Below are 24,820 nucleotides of genomic sequence, written 5' to 3' on the forward strand. Positions count from 1 at the left end.
GCTACGGCTTCCCCTCAAAACTTAAATATCTTCCCATTTCAAATTATTATATACCTATAAATTGTTATGGGACTATTTCTTTAGTAATTAGAAAGACAAGAGGGTGTCAAAAAATAGAAAGCCAAGGGACTAAATAAAGCAGTATACCAAAATTTAGACGAAATGTGAAAATAAAAACAGGAATTACATAAAAGATAACTTGATTATACAGGAATTTAATTAGTGGTATCTTTCCGTATTTAGTGGCATGTCAAATATTGTGAAAGGGACAAAAATAGGAACTGCGTCAATTATTATGAGACGGAGGGAGATAAATTTAACTTTCCGCATTTTATATATATATATATATATATATATATATATATATATATATTACTTCATATTACATTTTTTGTAATATCATTCTGTAAAATATATATCCCGTGCATTGCACGGGTACACTCTAGTTAATCAAAAGTTTGGGGTTTTCCATAAAAAATTAGATTAGATAGGATTTTAATTGGAAGCAATTAAACATTTAAATCAAAGGGAAAAAAAATGATAACATAGGTTAAGAGGAGAGAGAAAAAAAAAAGAAGAAAACCCCCTAAATATGTGGTATGTATTATGATTTCTGATTGAAATTATAAAAGAAGAAATAAGAACATTGTAATAAAAATCTAGTCAGAGAAAACATCAACTGATTTCTTATTGACTTGATTGTAGTGAATGAATGTATTACACTTACAGCTAAAATAACAAATTCTTAACAAACTCTATTACAAATTTACAACTAAGGGTCTGTTCACATTTACTGAACTAAGTTAAATTGAACTGAACTTAATTAAACTGATTGGAGCTTAACTGAACTGATTGGAGATGTACTGAACTGAACTAAATTGAATATAGTTTAAATGAATATTTTATAAGAGAAGGAAATTAGGAGCTGAACTGAACTGATTGGAGCTGAACTGAACTAAACTGAACTGATTGGAGTTGAACTGAACTGAACTAAAATTAAGTTGAAGTGAACATGCCCTAACTTGCTAGTTGGTATTGTAAGTCTTTAACTACCTGTAACAAACTACTCATACTATTCTATTACAAAAGCATCATAAACATTCTAGAAGAATCTAGCAACCTTAGGACCTGTTTTCTTCAGCTTAATTTCAGTTCAGTTCAGTTCCTAATTTTATTTCATCTCTCATAAATAGTTTTGTTTAGTTCAACTCAGTTTAGCAAATCAAAACAGATCCTTAGTCTTCAACTTTTTCATTAGCAAATGCATTAGTGTCATCCACTGCCGGGTCATAAGCATCATGATCTAGCATAAACAAAGCTTAAATTGGGATTCATCATCGTGTGTGCAATGATCTTTAATTCTTTATTAGTAATTCACGAATTTGAACTCATGACAATCTATAAAAAAAAACCCCAAAGGCTTTAGCAATGTGCTACAACAACTATCTAATAAATACATAAAGTGAAGAGGAGTTGAAGGGTGATAAATTTCACTTTCCCAAATTATCCCCCCTTATTAGAGCATGTTCTCTTCTCCTTAAAAAATTAATTTTTAGGCCCAATAAGTTAATAAATTTAATAAAGTCTAATAAGTTTTGATAAGCTTCGTAGAAATGTGTGGCTGTTCGAAAGAAAGAGGATATAGGCTGGAATTGTCATCTAAAATACCCTAAGCTTGGTTGATGAGTATGAGCAACTGACCGAACTTAGTAGTGCAGTGAAGGTATGAAGGGACCTATGCTCCCCTTTTTTTGGAGTGCCCTTAACTTTGGTAATATCAAAAGTAACTCAAATGCGCGGCTATGCTCCATGATAATCAGGCAGGTTTAGGTGGTGCCACCGTGTGTAATGGGCCAACTAGGATAAGACACGTGGCACAACAATCACGAGGGAAAATGACGTCCTTCATGGGCTCAATTCCCGAGACGTCGTAAAAACGGCGCATCCCAATTACCTAGGTTAAATGACCAAAGGAAGAGCACTAAGCTAACTCCGCATTTTTACTCAACTTCGACATTTATTAACTTGATCATCGGAGGCAGAACTCTGAACAACCGGAGCTTCAGTTTATTATAGGTACAAGCGCCGATAGATCCAGTTTTGGAGTTGTATCTCTTTCGCAGGACACATAAAAGGACCCCGAAATAGCATTCACGGTTAACAATCTATTTTAAATATAAATTTTAGACATTATACTTGTAACAATTACTCTATATAATGTTTGATTCGTGAATAATTAATGACCTATCCGTCCCAAATTTTAGTGTCCAGTTTGTAATTTTCACGGATTTTAATGCAAATGAATTAAGTAAGGCCCCGTTCATTTCATCTTATTTTTGGTGAACTGAAATTATTTTTACTGAAACAAAATTATATTTGTTGAACTTAAATTATTTCTACTGAACTTAAATCAATTAACTAAACTGAAATTATTTTTGCTGAACTGAAATTATTTTTTTTTACTGATTTTCTACTATAATTCTTCTTTAAGATGACTGAATTTTACTAGAGTTGAACTTATTTTTACTGAATTGAAATTATTTTTACAGAACTGAAATTATTTTTTCTTAATATTATTTTTTTAAGGTGAAGTGAACATGGCCTAATTATGCAATGATTGGAATTATATTGTTTGAAGCACACATGTGCAAAAATAAAGTACGTTTTCTGATTTTGCTTTTACAAAGAATTTCAGTTCTAGATCGCTCACTTGCAGCCAAAGCCTAAATGCTACCAAAAACACCAGGAAGACTGCCTCGTCATTTCATGCCCCAGAATAATTCGGCCAATTCAGATAAAATGGTGAAGAAAAGAACAGCCTTAACTAATAAAATGCATATTTGGTTGCTTCAAAAAAAAAACATAATAATGCAAGGTTGGCAATCCATGCCTAGAATTATTAACCAATGAGAAAGCATGAAACATTTTTTTTATTAACCAATAGGAGACAAGTACACGGATTACAAATAACCACGAAATTAAAAACTAATTAATTACAAAACTTCCATAAAATTATATTATAAAAAAATTATATTTAAAAACAATATAAAATAATTTTTTATCTTAAAAAAAATTGTCTGTTAATTTCATTTGAAACAAATTTTTTATACGGATGAATCAAAAGAAATTAAACCTAATTAGTTACAAAATTCCCTAAAAATTATATTTATGTGCCCCATTATTTAGCTGCATTTAAATTTCTAATTTCAGTAGTTACCTCTATTGAAAAACTTTTCTCAAAACAATTTATAGCGGAGAATTCAGAAAAAGATTCAAGCAATCAATGTGATTGTTATGAGCGTATAGAAAAGTTAGAAGAGATAGTTTCATCATTAATTTCAACATTTGATAAATTTGTAGAGCAGTATGGAGGTTGTATTACAATGAATCATTCTTCTATGACACCGTCGGGTGAGTTAGGAGCAATTGGGGTAAACCATACAACTCCTAATATGAAACATGTGCAAGAAGTTGGATCGCCATAAAAAAAAAAAACTCGAACAACCAATACCATGCACAAAAATGCCGGTAGTTTGTTACCGACGACCAAAGTATCATGTAAGCGATCGAACCTCATGGAAGCAGAAAATACGGTGAGATTAAATTTGATCATGGATCACATTTTTCATCACACATACATGTTTATTAGTTTATATAAATGATTTATCATTCTCACAATAATCTTTGTAGGTTGATGACTATGAAAATGCTAAGATAGCACATACATTACAAGTTCTTCAGCAAATATCAAAAAATTCTACGAGACATGGAATTAACACAATAGAGATGGTTCGTTTATCAATTTCTCCATTGTTTTCATAGTATCTACAAAATTATTGCAGCTATTGCAAAACTGTTCAAGTTGAATGTATAGTATAATGGCTTAAAATCTAGTGTAGCTTTTGAATAGCAATTACTAATACATTAATCTTCGTGCAGGATCTAAAAGTAACAGAAAAGTACAAAAACTACTTATCTTATTTGGCTTCAGAAGAAGCCGAATTTTGTACTCTACTATATTCTTGGAGGAATAGCCCATCAAAGACTGCCTACTCGAATATGGAACTTGCAATTCATTTATCCGTGGACGAAGTTTTATGCATGTTTCCAGATGGATTCATTACTGATCATGTATGTGTATCTATTTTGAAAAGCATTGTTGCAAATAATATAACTAATTAGTATTTCTACTAATAAACAAGTTGTACTTCATTTGTCACGAATTTCTATAATGTTAATACATTTATTTATACTTGTATATATATTCGCACCAAAAAAAAAATTATAATTGTATATATATGTTGATTAACAGATAATTTTTTATTTTATTTCTTCTATTTTTTATTTATTTATTTATTTTTTTGGTGCAATTGATTGACAGATAATTGACTTGTATATGCACAATCTTTATTTGGATGCACTTGATGCCAAAAATAATAATAAATTATACTTACCCGCGATGTTTCAGGTTAATTACTCTATCTATTATGAAATTTCCTTCATTTATTTTTTCCCCTTAACTCATTAACCTTACATTCATTTATTTTAATTTAAAATCTTGCAACCTATTATCGTATAGAGTCTTGTTACTGAGGTGAATGTTATGAATCAAGTAAAGATGCGTCGAAATGAAGTGCATACTATAAGAGAAGTTTGTGAGAAATATTTTCCCAATGACACATCTGCTATTCAACAGGTACTACGAGAAAAATTTAATATTATGGTGCTTTTTTTTTAAACTTTTTTTATATATAGATTTTACTTTTTAGTTACATGTGTCTAATTACAGGTTTACATTCCAATATTTGATTACATCAATGCTCATTGGTTCTTAGTTGTTATTGACATGGTAGAAAAATTATATTTTCTATTGGACTCATCACATACTACTGATGTTCAAATTCAGCTGACTAACGAAATTGTAGGTTTTCTTCCCTCACTTTTTCATCAGTCATTTTTCTGATGTCTTCTCAATTATCGTATGAACTTACAAAACATATTTTTGCTTAAATAGTTAAAAAAAAGCTTATCTCATTTATACTGAAGATCCAAGGGTGGGTCGATTTTTTGATACCGTGATGAACTTTGACATGGAAATTCCAATAAACAATAAGCAAGAGCACAGGTACATAATATATATGCATTTAATCTTATAAATAACTATTCATATATCACATATATAATGTTTTATATGCCCTCACAAAAAAAAAATATAATGTTTAATATCTTCTTAAAAAAAATAATAAAATAAAATCATACGTAATGTTTTATTATTATGTAGGATTGAAAGTCCCGTATATATGATTAAGTATATTGAAGCATCCAATCTCTTGGAATGGAGCAAAATCAAGTTGACGGTATATTATATATTTTTACATGAGAATTATGTTGTGGATGTATTTATGTTCATTATAATTATTGTATGAATACACCTTTCTATGTAGAGGGATGAAGTTAGAGTTGAGCGCCTTAAAATCATGGTCAAAATGGTGAACTCAAAATATAATTACGCTGCACCTTTTGGAAAGAGTGGAGAACACATTATATGGCGTGCGGTGTAAGAGTAAATGGAAGCTCAAAGTTATTGATGCGGATTGCGAAATTTATTTCCTATTATTATATTTATTATAGCGTATTTAAAGAGTGTTGGACTTTTATTTTGTATTACAGTTTTTTTAGCATTGAATTTGTATTACATTGTTTATTTAAATATATACTCCGTATCGTTTTATTTCGATAAAAATTATTTATATTGTCAATTATAAAAGGATTTGTTACTACTTTTTTTTAGATCTTTTCTTTAACATATACTGTACATGTATTTATGTTACTACTAATCAGATACATTTCAATTAAAAAAAAAAAGGATAAGAATGACCCCTTTTCAAGTACATAGTATTAAGGAATTAGGATAAGAATGGAAATTATGTGTGTGATAGTGGTTAGTGGAGATTAACCAAACGAATGACCCCTTTTCAAGTTGATTGAAAGTATTTTTTTATTTTTAATAAATTTTAAGCCTTTGTAAAATTCAAATTTATTGAAGGAAGTTAATCTGTGAGGCGTGAGTATTGTATTCTCAAACCAAGGAATATATACATGATTTACATGCTATAAGTTAGGCATAGAATATGCTAAACGATTTGCTACAAAAACGGTTGAATATTGACTAATTTAAACGGCTATTAAAATGCTATTCCTAAGGTAAGTCAGTATTGACTAAAATATATACAATTAATATGATAAGTATAGGATATATGATGAATATATTATACTCGTAACATTTATTTTCTCAATATTTCAAATTGATTTTTGATTCTTTCACACTTACTGGCATGCGTTGTTAAAAAAAATAAAAAACAAACCGTTGAAATATATATATTTTTGGAAAAGGAAAAAAACCGTAGAAATATATCTATACTCCGTATCTTTGATTAAAAAAAAACCGTTGAAATATATATATCTGGATCTTTAATGAATAAAATCAAAACAACAAACCAAAAACATGGATGATGATAATGAAATATCTTTGCCAGTGGAACCAAGTGAAAAGACTCTTGACTATTTTTTTGATGAGAATACGTGGGATTCTATTAAAAAACCTCTCAAGGATTTTGATGAAACAGACATGAAATCATTGGAGTTTCATTCCCTGGAAGCAGGTGAAGAATTTTATTCAATCTATGCAAAAATCAAGGGTTTTGGCATTAGAAAAAGGAGTCCACGATATAGTACTGTTGACGGACATCCAACTTCTTGTCCATTTGTATGTGAAGCCCAAGGTTGTCGAGATGCCAAATGGGATAATTTAGAGGGGAAAAAAGAAAATTCCGAAGAAAATAACACGATTTAATTGTGAAGCAAAAATGCGAGTCAAATTTATTAGAGGTGACAATATTTGGAAAGTATATCACTTCATTGGAGAACATTCACACCCTCTAGTGCATCCAAAGCATGTGCCATATATCAAGTGCGATTGATTAAAAAAATTTGTATTGTATATATATATTTTTTTTTGAATAGAATTGTATTGTATATTATATCATCTATATTATATGTATAGATTCATAAATGAATATAGGTGTTCAATTTAAAATTGTATTATAGGCGTTCAAATTTAGTGTGGATAGTTTTAAAATTTCATCATTGTACTTAAAGATAAAAAAATAAATGAAAATAACAAATAATCATTGTATAATTTGGCATTCAAGTTATGAATTTGATATGGAATTGAGATATGTAATACTTCCTTCAATTAACTTGAATTTGATATTAACGTAATCAAAGATTTGTGAGATATGAAGAAAGTTTGTTTTTAACAAAGGCAATTTTGGATGCACTAAATTTAATTAAAATTAAGTTGTCTTACATTTAAGGAAAAATCAAAATGTACTACCCTTCAATTTTAATATATTATGCAGGTCTCATAGAAAAATAAAAGATGCTGATAGAATTGTAATTACTCAAATGTACAATTCTGGAATCAACCAAAGTTGTATATTGAGACATATGGTTAATCAAGTAGGAGGACATGAAGCACTTACTTTCTTGAAGCAGGACTTGTATAATTTTGTTGAAAGAACTAGACAACAAGATGCAGAAGCTGTGTTAGCATATTTAATAGGTAAAAAGGTGTACGATCCTAATTTTTTTATTTCTTACACTCGTAACGCATCTAATAATTTGGAAAAGTTATTTTGGTGTGATGGAGCATCTAGGGTGGATTATAAAACCTATGGACATGTTCTAGCTTTTGATACAACATATAAATGTAATGTCTACAATAAGCCATTTGTAGTGCTAGTGGGTGTTAATAATAATCGGAGAACAATGATATTTGGTTGTGCACTTATCGTTGATGAGAAGGAAGATACTTATACTTGGGTGTTGGAACAACTAATTCAAGCAGGAGATGGACTAAAACCAAAAACAATATTAACAGATGGCGATAAAGCCATGGCTAAAGCTATTAAAGTAGTCCTCCCTAACACTAAGCACAGGTTATGCTTATGGCATTTAATGCGAAATGTGAAGTCAAACGGTGGAAAAGAATTTGGCAATTGTTTTATAAGATGTCTTGATAGATACAGAGTGCCAGATGATTTTGAAAAGGCTTGGAAAGAACTCATAACCAAATTTAAACTCGAAAAGTCAAAATGGGCAACTCAATTGTACGAAGACAAAGAAAAATGGGCAGAAGCTTATATGCGCGGTTATTTTTTTGCAGGTAATTTTTTTCACTTACTTTGGCCTTAGTTGAAGATTATAAATTATCATTAATTCTAGTAGTCTAGAGATGGAACTTTTTTTTTTGGTTAAATAGAGAATGGGCTCAAGTGTTTGGGATTTGAGTTTCTTAGTTATTTTGTCTTCTGTTTGATAGACTTGCTCTTCTGTTTCATGTTATTTGGATCTTTTATGATTTTATTTTCTTACTACAAGTCGTACAATGATGCGTCAATAGTGTAATACTTAATTTTAGTTTAGTTGCTACTGTGTCACGAATATTGAAGCAGATTGCATGTCCACCACCGTGATTGCTAATTCTCCCCTACCTCAACCACTATGATTAATGCCATTTGTTATGAAATATATAGAAATTAGAGGATTAAGAGAAGAAGGTAATAAGAGAAGTATTACTACTTTTATGTATTACTCTTGGTAATATTTTTGTGCATCATACAAGTGAAATTACATGGCTATTTATAGTAGTAAGAACCACTATTACATTGTGGGCTATAACCTTAGAGGGTGGCAATTAGGGTTGGCTACTACATTAAATGCAATGAAGAATTGGAGTGTGGACATTCACACCTTGACTAAATTAATTAACTCTTAACACTCCCCCTTGAATGTCCATACAGAATAGGGTATATGTTGCCTCGTTAAAACCTTGCTAGGTAAAACCCTTTAGGATAAAAGCCATAGCTAAGGGAAAAGAGTACAACAATATATTACTATATGCTTTAGTGTACTGCCTCATTAAAAACCTTGTCAGGAAAAACCCATTGGGATAAAAACCTGGTCGAAGGGAAAAAGAGTGCAGTGCATATAATGCTCCCCCTGATTTTAACATAGTTTATGAAGACGACGCATCCCAATCTTGTGGACCAACCGCTCAACACTCTTCGAAGGTAGGGACTTTGTAAACAAGTCTGCAAGATTATCAGATGATTGGATCTGTTGGACATTTATCTTCCCTTCCTTCTGCAAATCGTGTGTAAAGAACAGTTTTGGGGATATATGTTTAGTCCTATCACCTTTAATATATCCTTCAGTTACTTGTGCAATACATGCAGTATTGTCTTCGTAAATGATGGTTGGACTTTCAGTTACTTCTTTCATCCCACATTCTTCTTGGATATTGCCGATCATTGACCTTAGCCATACACACTCACGTCCTGCTTCATAAAGGGCAATCAACTCAGCATGATTTGATGATGTCGCAGTTAAGGTTTGCTTTGTTGATTTCCAAGAAATTGCAGTTCCACCATAGGTGAACAGATATCCAGTTTGTGACTTGGCGTTTTGTGGGTCTGATAGATATCCAGCATCTGCATATCCGATGAGGGTGGCATCTTGCCTTGATTGATAAAACAAACCAAGATCTTTTGTTCCTCGTAGATATCGTAGTAAGTGTCTTACTCCTTTCCAGTGTCTCTTCGTTGGTGCGTTGCTAAACCTGGCTAACAAATTCACAGAAAAAGCTATGTCTGGTCTAGTATTGTTAGCTAGATACATTAGAGCCCCAATTGCACTTAGATATGGTACTTCAGGACCAAGGACATCCTCGTTTTCCTCTCGAGGTCTAAATGGATCATATTTCATAGTCAAAGACCGAACAATCATCGGGGTGTTTGTTGGGGTCGCTTTGTCCATGAAAAAACGTTTTAACACTCTTTCGGTGTAGTTAGACTGATGGACGAAAATACCATTATTTAAGTGCTCAATTTGCAATCCAAGGCAAAATTTAGTTTGTCCAAGGTCTTTCATCTCAAATTCTTTCATCAAGTATTTTGCAGTTCTTTCAAGTTCATTTGGGGTTCCAATGATATTCAAGTCATCAACATAAACTGCAACAATTGCAAACCCTGATTGTGATCTCTTAATGAAAACACAAGGACTGATTTGATTATTCTTGAACCCTTCTTTCATAAGGTATTCACTAAGACGATTATACCACATCCTCCCAGACTGTTTCAATCCATAAAGTGACCTTTTCAATTTTATGGAAAGTAAATGTCTAGGCTTGTGGTTTTCTGGTAATTTTAGTCCATCTGGGACTTTCATATAAATATCTGTATCGAGTGACCCATATAAATATGCGGTCACTACATCCATTAATCGCATCTTTAGTCCTTCCGAGACTGTCAAGCTTACCAGAAATCTTAACGTAGTTGCATCAACTACGGGAGAATATGTCTCCTCATAATCAATCCCTGGAATTTGAGAAAAACCTTGGGCTACAAGTCTTGCCTTGTATCTAACAATTTCATTTTTCTCATTTCGTTTTCTCACAAATACCCACTTGTATCCAACTGGCTTTACACCTTCTGGTGTAAGGGTTATTTTTCCAAACACTTCTCGTTTTTCGAGTGACTTTAACTCTGTCTGCATTGCCTCTTTCCATTTTGGCCAATCATGCCTGCAACGACATTCTTCCACTGTTCTTGGTTCACTATCATTTTCGTCAGATGCCATTTCAATTGCAATGGAATATGCAAATATTTCATTTACGATAACATCATTTCTATTCCAATAATTCCTGGTAGAAACAAAATTTATTGAAGTTTCATTGTTATCGATGTTATGGTCATCTTGTTCATCCCCTTTCGGATTATCATCTTTTTCTCTATTCTTATCTGTACTTTGTCTTTCTTGACCTTCTGTAAGGGGAATATTGTCGATCTCATCAGGTCTTTTTAATTTTCTTGGTTTAGAGTCTTTTGAACCAAGTGGTCTTCCACGCTTTCGGCGTGCTAGAGATTCATTTTCAATGATCTTATCACCAGATGGAATTTCAATTCGTGCAGGGGCATTTTCAGCTGGTATATGTGATTTTGTCACTTTCTTTGCATCTATAAATGCATCAGGCAGCTGATTTGCAATGCTTTGTAAATGAACAATTTTCTGAACTTCTTGTTCACACATATTTGTTCGTGGATCAAACATTGACAATTGTGTTGCATTCCAAATGATTTCTATTTCTTTCTTTCGTGGGTCCACTTTCTCTCCCCCTAAGGCTGGGAATACTGTCTCATTGAAATGACAGTCGGCAAATCTGGCCGTAAATAAATCACCGGTCATTGGTTCAAGATATTTAATTATGGAGGGTGATTCAAACCCAACATAAATTCCCAGCCTTCTTTGTGGACCCATCTTTGTTCGTTGGGGTGGAGCAATAGGAACATACACCGCACAACCAAAAATTTTTAGATGTGAGATATTAGGTTCTCGACCAAAAACTAATTGTAGTGGTGAGAACTTATGATAAGCAGTTGGTCTCAACCTAATTAGAGTTGCCGCATGTATTATGGCATGACCCCAAGCAGATGAAGGCAATTTTGATCTCATCAATAATGGCCTTGCAATCAATTGTAGTCTCTTAATTAATGACTCAGCAAGTCCATTTTGTGTATGAACATGAGCTACAGGATGTTCTACAACAATTCCAATCGACATACAATAATCATTAAATGTTTGGGATGTAAATTCCCCTGCATTGTCAAGCCTTATTCTTTTTATTGTATGGTCTGGAAATTGTGCTCTTAGTTTAATAATTTGAGCAAGGAGTTTTGCAAAAGCAACATTTCTACTGGATAAGAGACTTACATGTGACCATCGAGTTGAGGCATCAATTAATACCATAAAATATCGGAATGGTCCACATGCAGGATTAATTGGTCCACAAATGTCTCCTTGAATCCTCTCTAAAAATGTTGGAGATTCAGTAGCAATTTTGTTCATAGATGGCCTTATTATTAATTTGCCAAGTGAACATGCAGAGCATGTTAATTCATCTGATCGAGGGATTTTAACATTCCTAATTGAATGTCCTACTGAATTTGCTATAATCTTGTGCATCATTCCTGTACCAGGATGACCCAAACGATCATGCCATAAATTTAGCAGATTCTTATTATCTAACTTCTGGTTAGATATCGAATTTATTTCAACTGGTCGTATATCTATATGATATAACCCTGAAGAATATGCTGGCAATTTCTCATACACATGTTTCTTGCCATGTTTTTCTGCCGTGAGGCATAAATATTCTTTTTGATCCACTATCATTGTTTCTAAATGAAAACCATTTTGACGCACATCTTTAAAACTTATAAGATTTCTTCGAGATTTACTCGAATATAAAGCGTCAATAATGATTAATTTTGTTCCATTTGGGAGTATTATGCAAGCTTTTCCAGAACCTTCTATTAGCTTGGCTGACCCAGAAATGGTATTAACATTTGCTTGAAATAATTTTAACTTTAAAAAATATTTTCTATCCTTCAGAATAGTGTGTGTTGTTCCACTGTCCAAAAGGCATTGAAATTTGGAACCAACTTCGGGCAGATCCATATCTTCATAAAATAATAAGTATAAGATTAGTTTAAGATAATTAAACTGGACGTACTTTATTAATAATGAATAATTAAGAGTACATAACTTGAACATGAAAAAAAAAAAAAAACATACAAGAAAAGTACATAATGAAAACATAATACATATCATAGTAATTGATGAATTGTCTAAACATGATTATTCTCTCCAAAGATATATTCACCACCAGCTTCACCATTGTCTATGTGGAAATCAGACACATCAAGGCTAATTCCAGGGACATTTTCTTCATTAACATAATTTGCTTCGGCATGTTTTTCTTTCCCTTTAATGGAAGCCTGGTATAGTTCTACCAGATGTTTGGCCGTACGACAAGTACGTCCCCAATGTCCAGTCATGCCACATCTATAGCATGTGTCTTTTCCTTTTGTGGTGGCTTGATTTTTGTTTCCTTGTTGATGCCCCCTTTGAGTGTTGTTTCTAGGGGAAAATTGGCCTCTACCACGGCCATAACCACGTCCACGGCCACGTCCGCGGAAATTTCCACGACCTCTGCCACGATTATTATATTTTCCACGTCCACCTCTATGAGCAACATTTGTCTCGGGTGGATTTGAGCTTTCTACAACATTTGTTTCATTGAATGCTTGAGACCCAGTTGGTCTTAGGTTGTGATTCTTCAACAGAAGATCATTATTCTTTTCAGCAACCAATAATGTAGAAATAAGCTCAGAATATTTTGCAAAGCCTCTTTCACGGTATTGCTGTTGCAATACAATGTTGTTAGCATGGAATGTAGAGAGTGTTTTCTCTATCATTTGCACTTCAGTGACTGGTTGATCACAATATCTCAATATTGATACGATTTTATATAGTGATGAATTATAATCACTGACAGATTTAAAGTCCTGAAATCTCAGGTTTGTCCACTCAAATTGTGCTGAAGGAAGGAGTACCCTTTTATGGTGGTCATATCTTCCTTTCAAGCTATCCCATAGTTCTCTGGGATTTTCCACCATTAAATACTCAGTTTTCAAACTGTTTTGTAAATGATGCCTTAAGAGAACTATAGCTTTTGCTTTCTCTTGATCAGTTGGAACTTTAACTTGAGCAGGGGCATCTTTTTCGTTTCCTGGGATGGTAATTTCTTTGATTGTATGTTCCAATCCCTGAGCCTTCAAATTCATTTGGGCATCAACTGTCCATTCAAGATAATTATGTCCAGACAAGTCTAATACGTCAAATTGTCTTTTCATCAAGTCTCCCATTTTAACTACAATCAAATAGGTAATTATTATTAAGCCAATTAAGCAAGTGATAATTAAAGTAATCAAATTGTAATCATAATAATAATCCATTTAAAACATATTTGCTTCTCCCCCTTGGGTTATTATTATGATTTACATAAAGTTAAGCTAAAATTAAACATGATAATTACGTTAGTTAAACAATGACAACAACAATAATAACAATAACAATGATAATAATAACAATAACAATAAATACTACTACAGTACTACTATCACTACATCACCGACAACAACAACAACAACAATAATAATAATATTAATGACATACATTAATGATAAGACAAAAGAAACATTTACTATAACAAAATGCACTTATAATCTACCTAGAAGACAAAAAAGCTTGAAGTACTATGGAGATTACATGCATGAATTCCCTTTGTCGAAAAACCGAGCGCTACTTATGTAAAATGATGAAAATCATCATTGCCATTAATAAAACTACTAGGGCCATAATTAAAACTAAATATAGTTTTAATTTCCTTAAATCTTCTTCGAAAGTAAAGGGGTGTGGTGGTTGTCGGTTGTCGACGGGGAACATGGTGTATGACCGGTGTAAATGGAGGAAGAAGAAGAGGAGATAATTTGGGTAAAGTTTAAGGAGGGGATAAGGTTTGTATGGTGAAATAAGGGGGTGTAATCCGCCTTTTATAGGGGGGTAAATTATCCGTTTCAGCTTTACACTACTGTAAAAGTATCATACAATGTTCTAGTAGACTGGTAAAATAATCGTAATCAAACTATTAATATTTACAAACGTAAATAAGTATCACACTGGGATGCAAGCCGTAGTGGTCCGAGAACCCTAATCTATTCATGAGGTCAAGGGTTCGAAAACTGAAAGAAACATAAAAGTGTGTAATCTAAAAAATTAAATAAATATAAAGGCTGCATCATTTTTTTCATTTTAGTAATTATGCACAAGTAAGTAAGTATAAACATGATTTGTGTGACCATGAAATTTACTCTATTAACATGCATACAACAAATATTTCCACATGCAAAAGTAATTATATATTACTTTCTATAACCATGCATGAGAGTTACCAAACTAAGTATCATAAATAAGGTATGTATTGATATCCTCATTTTTAATCAACATGGCTAATAATGTGGAGTAATTTTGTGGAGAAATATATTGTGAGTTTCTGGTATAGAGGATCCCATATGGGCAACTATAGAGCATACTCCTCAAAATATATTTTGTGAAGGAAATTGAATCTTTGTAAAAATTGGATAATCGGTATAAGTATACCTGATTGAAGATGGTGCTGATAACGTGTTATGAAATATATAGAAATTAGAGGATTAAGAGAAGAAGGTAATAAGAGAAGTATTACTACTTTTATGTATTACTCTTGGTAATATTTTTGTGCATCATACAAGTGAAATTACATGGCTATTTATAGTAGTAAGAACCACTATTACATTGTGGGCTATAACCTTAGAGGGTGGCAATTAGGGTTGGCTACTACATTAAATGCAATGAAGAATTGGAGTGTGGACATTCACACCTTGACTAAATTAATTAACTCTTAACACCATTGACATTTATTATTGTGATGCCTAGTTAAATCATGCCCAAGTTTCTGTTTTAGATCTTTTTTTTCTTCTTTTTTTTGAGAAAAATTTAGTAAAATTAGATATTGGAAGTGCTTTTTTCCTCATTCAGATTTTGGGGTCTATTTTCTACATAAGATTTTATTGGACTTGATTGTGTTTATGCATAACCCTTCTTTTGCTGCCTATTTTTATATAATTAGCTCATTGGATATCTAGTCAATCCTTTAAAGATTAACATAGATTTTTTCAGGCATGAGGAGCACGCAGAGTTGTGAGTCGATGAATAAAACATTGAAAAAAGTATTAGATCAAAAAATAATGCTTTACAGATTCGTTCAACTCTTTGACGCTTCAATCAAAGATATGCGATTTGATAATGGAAGTGATGATTACACAACGCTACATTCGGAACCTGTCTTGAAGGGTACACTCTGCAATGTCAAAAAACATGCTTCATCAATATATACCAAAAAGTCTTTTCAAATCTTATGCAAAGAGATGGAGGCCGAAGCAATGTTTGTTGTCGTAGAGGTTGCAGAGGAATCTCCCGAGTCCACAGGTAATCAACAACCCATTTTTTATTGGTTAGATGAAGTTGATTCAAATTATAAGCAATACCTTGTGATTCATCATGATAAATTTAATACTATGTACTACATTATTGTTGCCTAAATTTGATACTATGCAATGGTTGTTCTCATAGAGGTTGTAGAAGAATCACCCAAGCCCACAAGTGATCAACAACCCATTTTTTACTGGTTAGATGAAGTCGATGCAGAAGACAGGCAATACCTTGTGATTCGCCATGATAAATTTGATACTATGTATTGTTGTTGCCTAAAATTGGAGTCAATAGGATATCCATGTCGACACATGTTTGCAGTAATGAAGTATGCAAAAATGAAGCAAATACCAGCTGGTTGTATATATAAGAGGTGGACAAAACATGCTAAGGATAATGTCATTGAAGGAGAAAAAACAACAACAACAACAACAACAACAACAACAGAAAATGATGAGTCACAAGAAATGAGTAGGTTTTTATCTTTGAATGGTTTTTCCTCCAAAGTAAATCGATTTGCTTCAAGAAATCAAGAGATGTACGATAAAATGAAGGATCATTATGCAAAGATATTGATTGAATTCCAAAAAGGCGAAGAAGCAACACAGAAAAAGGGTAACCATAATAAGAATACTCCTATTGGCATTGGTGACCCGGAAGTAGTAGTTAATGTAAAGGGGAAAATGAAGAAATCAAAACGTACTTGCGGAATATGTCACAAGCCGGGTCACAACAAACGCACTTGCGTAGAAGCCCCAAATATATCTTCATCACCCCAGTCAAATTTTGATAGTAGTGATGACTATTCTGATGACTCTCTAAGTGCAAGTAATGACATTGAATCATATAATACCTCTTCACAACATACTTGCAACACTATGTCTATGTCAACAAGTGATGATTCACAACACACTAGAACTAATTTATCAGCTATTTCAGAGTACATGCCCAAGATATATGTTGAGGGACAAGTACAACAAGTAATTTTTTTACGTATAATTATATATCTCTCTCCTTTTTACTAAATTTATACATGGAATTTGATATAGTTATTTGACTATAATTTTTATATATTTAAATTTATATATGTCCATTACTTTTCTATTGCAGGATGTACAAGAATATGATTTGGTTGATTTAGAGAACAACCCTCTAAAGTATGATTGGCATCCAACAAAGAATACTTGGTAGAATTTGTTTTTTGTTCTAGTTCTTATTTTCGTTACAAACTTGCTACATTGCTTGTAATTTATCTATTTATTAATTAGTTCTAGAGTTTGTGGCAGAAACTCAAGGATAATTTTGTTCTAGTTCTTATTTTCGTTACAAACTTGCTACATTACTTGTAATTTATCTATTTATTAGTTAGTTCTAGAGTTTGTGGAAGAAACTCAAGGATAATTTTGTTCTAGTTATTATTTTCGTTACAAACTTGCTACATTGCTTGTTATTTATCTACTTATTAATCCCAAAACTTAATTATCTAAAAGTTGTCATATGATCAAAACAACTTTAAAAGTAAATAATCTAATTTAAATAATCTAATTTAAACTTGCTACAAATGTGCGTGGTAGTGGTGAAACCTTACTTTATATGACTAAGGTACCTAACACCCTTTTTTCCTCTTTTTTTTTGGTTTTAACTTTTCCCCCAATTCCCAATTGTAATTGATTTGTTTTAATTTTTCCCCAAATTCCCAATTATAACTTGGTGCTAGAGATTATTCGGTGTCAGTGTGTCACTGATGGGTTATGCGGTTATACAAACAAGGGAGCAAGACATTGTCAATGCAATGTCATTTTTAACTATGACTACAGAGCAATTTCAAACGATGAAGGATGATGGTTGGGAAAATTTCGTCGAGTTTAATTATAATTTAATTTGTATTTTTTTTTTGTTGTTGTTGTAATTGACAATTTGACATGTATTGTGCACACCCTAATTAGCAAAAGCAAATTTTATTTTGAATTATGATATTTGATATCCCTATATTTGTTTGGAGAGTCGTCCGAACCCATAACGAGCAATTCCTGAAACCGCCATTGAGGTGAGGTTCAATATGAAATATATATATATATATATATATATATATACTCTAATCAAAATCTGAATTACCCAAAGTTGAATGTGTGAGTTCATCCATGGAACTCCATAACCTAACAAAATGGTGGTAGTTGATTGCAATACGCAATTCAATTACAAACCTTAATGAAAAATTAGGATATAACAACAATCACAAATACCACTAAAATGAAAGCAAGTGTAATGTATTAAGCTTGCATATCACATAGAATCTCTTGAACAATGTTAGATTTGTCTAGCTTACTATTGAATTCGCTTTTTAAAATCTTGACAAGATACTTCAAGCGTTCCACTCTCATCTCATCAGTCTGCAAAGTGACATGTTTATTAAATAAGCAAAATTAACATTTTTTAACTACAAAAATTACAACAAAGTACATACTGCTTACCGTGTATTGAATTTTCCTCCATTGTGAAATATGATCTGCTTCCATATGCTTGATCATAAACATCCCAGAATCATGTCTACAATAAATAAATGTGCAATTATAAGAGATGATCATAAAATATAACCAAGGAAGAAATATTACCACATACCCATTCATTAGTTTTTGCGTATCACAAACTTCCATATCAAACGAGGTCACTTCCTTAAATATTTTATTCAACGGTGCATCACTTTCCACACATTTTGCGGTTTTTGCTAGCTAGTACTCAAATTAATTAAAATATTAGTTTATTTAAAAAAACATAGTAATTATAATAATGAGCCAAAGTTCAATTGTCAACAATATGTAACACATAATACTTACCAAATCTAAAGCCAAGTTTTTCCGAATATTTGTGGTCGTTAATGAGTCTAGAAGATAACATCTCTTCTCTTCTATTTGAATGACAACTAAGAACCAATGACAAGTTGACCATAACGGCAGACCATCTATCTTTTCTAACATAGGAAAGTAAACCTACAACAAAATATAATAGCATTTATCCGGTAAAAATAAAGTTGTAAAACACAATAATAATGTATGTTTTTTTAGACAACACAATGAAAATAAATATACCTATTTAATATGTCTAGTGTATTTGGGAATGATTTTTTTCAAAAATGATATAATAGGTGCCATACCAGTTTCATATGGCTCATCATTATAAACATCATAACCCATAACTCGACCCTGAATAATATCAAAGTTAAAATATATTTAACAGATTGTCCAAACTATACCAACAATTATTAATAAAAATTTAATACAATAAACATTTAATACGTGAAATACTGTAGGTAAATATAAATTATGTGATTGAATTTTGATTGCTCTCAAACTCATATCAAATGCAACCAAGTCTACAAGCTGCATTACATTTTTCTGACTAAAATTAGTTACCTTGTATTCAAATGACTTATTATTTAATAAAATGAAAAGTAAGAAACTTACAAAATCATGAAGGCTTAAATCAGGATATAAGCATATAACATCATCCACTGTCCAAAATATAGACGTCCAATGAGAACTATAAATAGTTTGGCTCCTATCGTTATAATTATATAGTCTCTCACATATTTCTCCTTCTTCTACACTTAAATATTTCAAATATTCATTGTATAAAGGTGTGATAGGACGTGCACAATTGCTAGACATATTGCACTGCCAAAAGCCAAAAAAATAATTATGAATAGCCAAAAAAATAATTAAGAATGACTCCATATAATATAAATGTATAAACCACTTAATAATACCTTCATCATCAACACTATATTTACAATCCCGTAGAAAAAAACTACTATTTCATACCTTGTTTATTTTTTTTCTTGGTGTTGAGTCTTCAACAATTTTGTCCTATTAAAACAATTTCTTATATATTAAATGAATAACCAATTGATGCACTTATCATATTGTAGTCAAGGAAAAAAAGCATGCATAAGATAACAAATACATACGGTGGTGTGGTTCTTTACCTTCATTGGTCCACTAGTTGATTTCGGTGGAGGCGACGACGTCTTGTGCTTTTTCTTTCTTGAACATTCAACTTCAACAATAGGACTTTCTCTAAGTGTTATTAAACCACTAGAAAGGGTAGGCTCATTAAAAGAGATGTTCTTAAGGTTTGATGGAATTCCTTTTTTCTTTTTTCCAATTTTAATACCATGCTCATCCCTAAGATTCAAATTTTTATTATATTGTGGATTAAAATCTTCAACATTATCCTTTAAAAAAGGAGACTTTGTAGAAGACGCTAGGTTCTTTTGGCATACCTCATTAACAACTTGTTCTTTATCCTTATCACCACTATCTTTTGAGATTAATTCTTGTTGTACAACTAAAGATTTTTTTTCTATATGTTCATTACTTTTTACAAAGTTCCCAAAAAACTTATCAAATTTCGACTTCAAAACTATCATTGACTTTTCCAACATGATCAAACGAGGGTTGTGAGTACATCTTTTGTTTTTAAGACCATCAAATTTTTCATTTATAGTGATGACTAGTTTTTCAATATTTTCTAAGCGTCCATGAAAGTTTTCTACATTATCAGTATTTTGTATTGAAGGTTTGTTCATGCTCTTATCTCTCATTGTCGTAGACTAATCTACAAGACATTAACATACACACACAAAATAAAAATAAAAAAATTACTCGTAAAAGAAACATAGAAGAAATATCAAAGCCTATACTAACATCAAATTCTTTAATCTAAAGGTTCTTGGGTCAAGCATTTATTGGCAGTTGATCATGTTGGAAGTAATTGAAGTGAAATGTATAGATAAGCAAAATCTCAAAGTTACAAGACTCCAGCTTTGATACTCATTAAGACTGCTCAGAATTTCTCCCATCAAAACAGAACAAACAGAAAAAAGGTTACACCTTCCCACAAGAAATTTTAATTTGTACAATCTACATTCTACAAAGTTCAAGACAGATTATCCATTCATTTCAGCAAATATAACTGTAACACCCAAGGGCGGAACCAGGATATAAACAAGGCGGGGACCAAAGAAGAACAAATACTAATAATACCGAAATCATATTATAATTACAACCAATATTCTCAAAAAGTTTCCACACTTAAACTTCTAAGAAATTATAGCAAAATTAAAGGAATATACTTAACAATAAACTTTTGAAAAATTCCGCATATAAACATACCTTTATAAACTTCATTTGAGCTGTGCTCGCCTCTCTTTCATCATGTAAAAGGTATCAATGATGGAATCTTCACTAAGTGTCTCTGCGATCTCCTTTTCAATATACACCACCAAGTAGTCCCTCAAAAAATTGTCTTCCATTTTACTTCGAAGGTTTGTTTTCACAATCTTCATTGCTGAAAAAGCTCTCTCAGTTGTTGCGGTGGATGCAGGGAGAGTTAATACAAGGCGAATTAACCTATCAACAAGAGGATACAATTTATATTTCTCAGTAGTCACCAATCCTCTACACAAATCACCAAGAGTGGACAAGTTCTTCAACTCAAGATAAGATGTAATAGTCCTCTTTGTTACCATTCTTCAAATCTAAATGAAAGAAAATTACAATAATTCAGTAAATAAGCAAAATCAAATTTCTTGCAATTTTTAATAAAAATTAAAACCTAGAATTTCAACTCTTAAAATTAACATAACCTCAATATATATGATTATAATTGTGCAATTAACATTAAATTCAACATCAGAAATAAGGGGAAAAAAAAAGTTCACAATCAATTTACCTGAAATAGCTTGAATAATGTTGAAATTGAACAATTGAAGAGAAGAGGAAGAGTCGCCGCAAGTAGATGAACTGATGAAGGCCTAACTGAAACTTTTGGGTTTTTTTGTTTTACATTAGAAAAGCGATTTCTGTTTTCCACCTTTTGTTTTGTTTTTTTTTAATTATTATTATGTTTAGCTTATACAAGAAGCTACTTGTAGTTGGATATCTCGTATAATGAGATTAGGAAAGGTAGTAGTCAACTTTCTTTATTTTTATTATTTTATTTTATTAATAGGACAACAAAAGGCCCCACTACATTTCATATACAAGTAGTAGTACACGGTGTCTTTTAGGAAACTTTAGTTTAATTAATTTTTTTTTAAATTGTTGAGGGAGACCACACATACATATCCTACTATAATATACTGTACTTTCTAATGTGTAGCATTATAGTTGAGGGGGACCACACATACATATCCTACTATAATATACTGTCCTTTCTAATGTGTAGCATTATAGTTGAGGGGGACCAAGGCCCCCTTTGGCCCCCATGATGTTCCGCCACTGGTAACACCAGCAATAAGCTACGTTCACTGATCCATGACCTGGCAATCACAATTTTGGCATGCTTCCTCTTAATAACATAATGGAAACAAGAGGAGGAAATCCAAAAAAAGGGTGGTGTGATAGTGTAACAATTCAATATCTTAGCTGTACTTTTCATAAATACTTAACTCTCATTACTTACATAATGCAATTACAAGGAAAAATGTGAACGGATACAAATTATTGAGATTAGGGAAACTTCAAAAAAATGATACTCTCTCCATCTAACGATAATTTTCACAAAGATAGTGTAACTTAATCAATAACAAAGCAAACGATGACGCAGGGTAATGTAATATTTCTCTTTTTGGGGATCAAATCAAAGATATATATTGAATACTATGTGGATGATTTCTAAACAAAGACTAACTGCATATGTCCAAAATCAAAACCCATAATCAATGGCGTGAGGAAAATACACTGAACTCTTCAAATCAACCAAAAAAAAATTGACGCACAATGTTAGTGATTTATCTGAACTCTTCAAAACCCAAATAAATTCACATTAAAAATTCTTGAATCAGACCATAGAAAAACAATGAAAGAGGAACCATTACTTGTTAATAAACCTCAAATTCAATTTATAACTCTTGAATCAGACCATAGAAAAACCCTTATAAATTATCACTTAAATTCTATAAGAATTAAACACCCAATTGAACAATTGATGTAGAAAAAGTGAAATTAAGACCTATACAACACCGAGATCATAAATATCTACAGTAACAATACTTTAAAACAATATTCGAATCATGAATTCAACCAAATTTGAGAGTTGAAATAGCCTAAAATACGACATAAACTTACCGAATCAATTCCAACCGATTTGAAGAGATGCCATGCAAAGTGGATGAGAATTGAATTGAAGCAACACAAAATTCAGGAGAATGTACTGAAATCAATCAACAGTAGAGAAAGGATAAAGAAAACTACTTTGTGAAATATGGAAACTGATTGATAGTGGGTTAGAATATGGTTGGATTTTAATGCTTTTTTCTTTTTTTAATGATCTCCAAAAATAAAATCAGAAAGTCAACTATATCAACGGTTCATATTAGTTAAAAAATATACACGGCTGTGATTTAATCTAATACAGTGGCCACAATTTTATTGTGGCCACTCAAAAGTCATCCTATCAGAAGTGGCAACCATTAGATTGTTTATAATTCTTGCATGTGATGAACCTTTTAAAAATATTTTTAGTTGTTTTGGAAATCCTTTCTACCACTACTTGGTTGCACCCCACGTAATATAACTGACTAATACATTTGTTGTGCAATTTTTTGTTGTAAAGAAGAATTATGTAATGGCTACTTTTTTGAATTATTGAAAACTAATCCTTTTTTTTTTCTTTTTTTCCAAAGCAAGCGGTGAATTAAGTTTTTGATTGTATTTAATGCACTGAAGGACTTCACATCTATATCTATCTATATCTATATCTATATCTATATCTATACTTAGTATTTAAAAAGAAAAACCACAAATTTTTCATATAACACATGTCATCACAAGACCAATCTCCAAATCCCCCACCTCATGTGACCTATCTCCACCGCCGGCCGACCACCACCTTCATTCGAATTTTTGACTCTAACTTACTCATCAAACGTGCTTAAATCAAGCCCAAATCAATTGCAATTTAATTCTAAATCACCCTAGCATCACATACATACATAATCAAAGCCAAACAAGCATCAATTGCAAGCAAGAAGCACAAAATTAAAAACCCCCAAATTGATTTTCTAGGGTTTTTCAAAATAAAAAGGTAGTGGTTGTCGACGGGGATAAGAGGGAAAGAGAGGGTCGGCTGGAGGTAGGTCGCCGGAGGTGGGGGGTTTGGGCGGCGGGTCCAGTGGGGGAGGGGGTTGCTACCAAGGGAGTGGGAAGGGGATGAGGAAGAGGAGAAGGTGGTTGGGGTGGTGTTTTGTTTTATATATAAACTAAATTTAATTATTTAGTAATTTGGTGGGTTAGAGCTTAATTAGAAGAAATGGGAGGAAATAAAAGATTTTAATCAAGTAAATTAGAGGGTAGTTAAGTAAATAGGTTTCCATTCGCAAAAAAAAACGAACATAATGGTTTTTTTTTAACCAAAAAACTTTTAAAAGGTTTTTTTTTTTCGCAAAATGATACTTTTAAAGATTTTTTCTGACAAATTTTCTTAATATAAATTATGTAAAACTATGTTTTCAATACTTATATTAATAATGTACAACTTTATAGTTGCATTTTTAATTTTATAATCACTTTAGCCCCTAAAAATTTACAATGTATTTTAATTCGGATTTTCGGATTGGATTCAAATAACCAAATTGTAATTCAGATTAAATCAGATTGGATTGATGAGAAATTCGAATCGGATTGGATTTGAAAATTAAAAACCGAATTTTTATTTTGGATCGGATCGGATCGAATCTGGCCAAAATACAAACCGAAAATCGAATAGACACCCCTATTTAAAACCTAGAATAACTCGTAAGATTAAGAGTCTGTTCACGCTTCCTAAA

The 24,820-nt window shown here is 31.8% G+C and overlaps 1 long non-coding RNA gene across 2 annotated transcripts; it reads right to left on the reverse strand.

Moving 5' to 3' along the window:
- Positions 1 to 18,589: 18,589 nt before the first annotated feature.
- Positions 18,590 to 23,310, reverse strand: LOC145570568 (uncharacterized). Of its 2 annotated transcripts, none has more exons than XR_014096498.1 (3): positions 23,121 to 23,310; positions 19,976 to 21,529; positions 18,590 to 19,856 (listed from the first exon to the last, which is right to left on the reverse strand). It is a non-coding gene; the product is annotated as an uncharacterized LOC145570568 (long non-coding RNA). The 2 variants fall into 2 exon arrangements; XR_014096499.1 differs by having other exon boundaries at positions 18,590 to 18,980; positions 19,145 to 21,529.
- Between the last annotated feature and the right edge of the window lie 1,510 nt (positions 23,311 to 24,820).

This window comes from Chenopodium album, chromosome 12 (assembly GCF_948465745.1).
Source record: "Chenopodium album chromosome 12, dcCheAlbu1.1, whole genome shotgun sequence".
NCBI classification, from domain to species: Eukaryota; Viridiplantae; Streptophyta; class Magnoliopsida; order Caryophyllales; family Amaranthaceae; genus Chenopodium; species Chenopodium album.